This window comes from Onychomys torridus, chromosome 1 (genome assembly GCF_903995425.1).
Source record: "Onychomys torridus chromosome 1, mOncTor1.1, whole genome shotgun sequence".
Classification (NCBI taxonomy): domain Eukaryota; kingdom Metazoa; phylum Chordata; class Mammalia; order Rodentia; family Cricetidae; genus Onychomys; species Onychomys torridus.
Window position 1 is genome coordinate 56,403,411 of NC_050443.1, and position 4,763 is coordinate 56,408,173.

The 4,763-nt window shown below is 44.0% G+C and overlaps 1 long non-coding RNA gene across 1 annotated transcript; it reads left to right on the forward strand.

The window, feature by feature from the left end:
- The first annotated feature begins 520 nt into the window (after positions 1-520).
- Positions 521-4,463, forward strand: LOC118578554. Its single transcript, XR_004944271.1, has 4 exons — positions 521-690; positions 1,349-1,409; positions 3,108-3,162; positions 4,113-4,463. It is a non-coding gene; the product is annotated as an uncharacterized LOC118578554 (long non-coding RNA).
- Positions 4,464-4,763: the final 300 nt, after the last annotated feature.

The window sequence follows — 4,763 nt, forward strand, 5'->3', positions numbered from 1 at the left end:
TAAGTTGGATGTGTGGCTATAATTCATTTAGCCATTTCTTTGTAGGATATTTGAATTTCTCTTCCTCCTCTCTCCATTTGTTCTTTTGATTTCTATCTTTTTTCCTATTATAAATAAGAGTGAAGTGAACATTCTTGTAATATTAATATTTTTTGTGCTTATTTCTGATTATTTTCTTAGGGCACAGATTTAGAAGATGAATTATACAGATTCAGATAGTGAAAGAATTTGAACAATTTAAAAAATCTTGATGTATTGTTGCCAACATGCTTTTCCCAAACTGTATTAATTTACCTTCTACATAGCGATTTATGAAAGTACGGATTTCTTGTAAAGCTGTCGCCTTTAAATATTGCCTTTTGTTTTATTTGTTGTTGTTGCTGCTGATGTTTTCTCTCCTCATGTGCACTGGCAGCAAGTCGGCACTTGGGACTGAGCTGGTTTTGTAACAGAGGGAGCCACAGAGTGAACAGAGAGATGAAAAGGGGGGAGGGGAGAGCCACTCTGAACCTTCCTTATGACCCACTGCTTCAGCCTCCATACTTATTTCCAAAAGATGGGGCAGACACAACGCTGGGCACCCATGGCCTATGGTAGCTTAGTGCCATCTCTCTACCCCGAGCTCTCATTTATCCACCTACCTTCTGTGACCTTTGATGCCAGAAGTAAGTCAATGGGTGTCCCTAATAGGTGAGTAAGCCTGTGGCCAGATGGCTGCACCATTTCGATTTTTGACATGATTGAGCAGAATTACTATCATTTGGGCTAAGTGACTCAGCTATGCAATCATAACACATTTTTGGGAGCAGGCAGAACTGGTGTGGGTGGCCTGTCAGGCCTTAGGCACAGGGCCCTGTTATGTGCCTGCAGCTTGCTCATTTCGATTTATTTCCAGCTTCAATATATGCGTTCCAGCATTGCCAAACCTGGCTTTTAATTTCCACCTGTGTGTTGGGGGAGTGGGGAGGGGGGGGGAAGGCAAGGAGAACAAGAGGAACAGGACAGCAATGCCATTATGGGTTGGCAGGAACAGAGTGAAAGTGTGGCTGAGGACAGAGGGAGGAATGTGCAATGAGATGAAAATGCCTCCACTTGGGTTCCAGTTGTCAAAGCCCCAAACTCAGATGTGTGGGAGAATAGTGCGCCTTTGTTCTACCACCAAGGAAAAATGCCAGTAGCTGATTGTGCATTCAAGACAAAATTGGGTAGGACTGTGGGCTGTTAGAGAAGAAAGTGGTCATCCCAACCAGATTTCTCAACCCCCAAGTGGTCCAGGAACCTGGGGAGGAATGCTTCTCTCTTGGCAATGGCCGCAGTAGCTTGTTGTCTCTACCCTTCTCCTCTGCAGGTGCTTGTAGGAACGGGGAATGCTTGCTGTTCCGTGTCATGCTGTCCATTGGCACAGCCTGGTAAGACTTTGCTATTGTGAAGGGTGTACAGGCTGGCAGAGTTGGTTATACCAGGTGGCACCAAATGCTCTGACTGTACCACAAAGTAAATGTCTCCATAAGCTGAGCATGGCAGTTACTATGTGAGAACTAATATCATGCTTCTTTCTTACCACAAAGAATGGATAAATAAATGACTTGACTTGATTATTGGGCAATGTGTACTTTGAAACATCACATATGTATAATTATCACATATAAGCTAAGTGAAATTTAAAATGAAAGCATTTTATGGGACATCATATCTATGATATACATAACACTAGATTTACCACTATAACCATTTTGTGTATGCACGCATGTGTACATACATGCACCTGTGTGTGTGTGTGTGTGTGTGTGTGTGTGTGTGTGTGTGTGTGTGTGTGTGTAGGCCAGAAGACCACCTCAGGTATCATTCCTCCAATGCCATCCACCTTGCATTTTTGAGACAGGGTCTCTCATTGGCTTGGGACTTGCAAAGTGAGCTATGCTGCCTGGCCAGTGGGCCCCAAGGCTCTGTCCATTTCCACAATCCCAGAGCTGTGCTAGGATTACAGGCATGCACCACCCCTCTTATCTTTTCCCCCCCATAGGTTCTGGTCCTCATGTTTATGTGGCAAACTCTATACTGATTGAACTATTGCTCAAGTCTTAAGATAAATAAGCAACATTTTAGGTAGAACATGTTGCTCTGTAGCATTAAGCAGTTTACTTTGTGGTCAGTCATTGCCAGCATCCATTTACAGAGTCTTCTCATTTTCACAAACTGAAACTCTTTCCCCATTAAACAGTAAAATCCAGCTCTTGTCACTTCCATTCTACCTCGTCTGTATTAATTTCCCTGTTCTAGATGCTTCATCTAAGTGAACTCATATATGTGGTACCTTATGACTGGCTTATTCCATTTAGCCCAATGTTCATGGTATAGCATGGGTGAGTAGTTCTCCATTCTCTGTGTATAGACCATTTAATCACATACACAGGGCACATTCTGTTGCCCCTAACATGCACTGGGAGATACTTAATTGTTTTCATACTTTGACTGTTGTGGACAATGCTAGCATGAGCATGGATGTGCAGATACTTCACATTACTTTTTTTTTAAATTTTTATTTTTTTCTTTATTATTATGTGTTTTAAATTTTACACATCAGCCATGGGTTCCCCTGTCCTCCCCCCTCCCACCCCCCCTCCCCCCAGCCCCTCCCCTCCAGGTCCTCCAGGATCAAGGCCCCCCTGGGGATTCATTTAAACCTGGTGGATTCAGTACAGGCAGGTCCTGTTACCTCCTTCCAGACTGAGCAAAGTGTCCCTGTGTAAGCCCAAGGTTTCAAACAGCTAGCTCATGCACTAAGGACAGATCCTGGTCCCACAGACTGGGTGCCTCCCACTCAGTTGCTTCTGCCTGGTTTGTGATCACAGAGATACTTTTTTAATCTCTGTGATCACAAACCAGGCAGAAGCAACTTCAGAGAGGAAGGATTCATTTTGGCTCACAGTTTAAGGGCATCACAGTCTGTGATGATGGGAAGAAAGGGAAGCTGGGACTGGCTTGGCCTGGGGCAGTGGGACCTTTCCTCATCATCATTGGTGGGGAAGCAGAGAAAGCTGGGACAGAAGTTGAGCTGAGCTGTAAACGTCAAGACTCCACTCTAATGATCTACTTTCTTTATCCAGGGCTTATCTTCTGCAGGGTCTATAACCTCCTCAGACAGTACCACCAGCTGAAGAGGTATACATTTTTATCCAAGCTGTAACATATCATCTTTTAATTATCTTGAATAGCTACACAAAGATGGAAGTATAGTCTTTAGAAATGTATATATTAAAAATGAGTGTTTTAGTGGGAGGATTCTGTATGGTACTGTCGTTGTAATGGTGAACACATGTAATCGAATGTTTGTCAAAACCCATTGTAGTAGTGAGGCTGGTTGTAAACCACTGACCTCAGGTAATAACAACCTCTTGAAATTCATTCATGAGCAATAACAAATGTGTCACATCAAAAAGGACGCTAATAACAGAGGAGGGAAATGTGTACTTTAGGCTCAACTTTTCTATAAACCAAAAACTGTTCTAAAGTAATAAAAACACAGCTGGGGGTGGGGTAGGGCTCTCAGTCTGTGCTTTCTAGATAAGCCTGAAGACCTGGGCTTTGGTCCTCAGCACCCATGTAAAATCCAGATGCAATAGCGCACACCTGTAATCCTAGCTCTGGGGAGGCAGAGACAGGCAGATCCCTAGAGCTCATGGCCAGCAAGCTTCATTGAATTGGTAAGCTCCATGTTCAGTGACAGACCTTGTCTCAGAGAAGAAGTTGGAGAGTAACTGAGGAACACACCCAGCATTGATCTCTGGCCTCTACAGGCATGGGTACACATGTACATGCATAACTGCATATACATGTACACATATGGACACACATGCACAAATATGAGCAGGGCATTATAACACATTCCTGTCATCTAAGAACTTAAGGAGGATTGTTGTGATTTTCAAGGTCACCTTGGGCTACTACTAAATTCACTAGGGTTATAGAGTCAGACCCTATCTCTGCCCCACCCCCCCACTGCAAAACAACCACAAAACATGAGAAAAATGTTTCAATATGATATAGAAAAAGACAGTCCTTTGTGGGGAACTCTCCTAAGTCGCTCTCCCCGATTCATCTTTCCTTTGCAGTTCCTTGCCTTGACCGTCCGTGGATGCCATGGTGTGGGACCAGGCAGTGCCCATGTTCGTTCATTATCCTTGTTCCCTGTCTTTGCACATCGTTTTTCTTGTTCAGCTCTCCTTCTGTTTCCTGAGGTATCTGTGTCCTCCTTCACTCTTGCTCCTGCCCCATAGTGGGGGCGCTGTCCATCAGGCAGAATAAAGGATCTTTGAAGAATCTGCACAGAGATTCAGGCCCCTGGTACCTTCAAAGGACCATCAAAGACTGCTGGACCCAGTGGCACCAGGTGGACACTGGTATGCCACAGAAATTCCCAAGTTCACAGCACTGTCAGTGAAGGAAGCATCTGTGGAGCCTCATTAAGAACCCCCTCTGTTTTTTAAAAAGAAAACAATAAAAATTCTTTACTCTGATTTCTGGCTGTGTTTTCTGGCAACATGGTGACAGTTTGTTCACTATAAGACACAGACATTCTGTCAAACAATAAAAGGCCCTATACTTGAAAGAAAGAAAAGGGAAGCCCTAAGTACCATAAAATCCAAGGTGGATGGACTGAGGGGTTTTCCTGCTGGCCACTGGCTGGGGCTTCAGACTGAGAGAGATTGAGATTTTGTTCCTATTCATCCAAGGCCTAGGAAGAACAGAGATGGGTGAGCTAG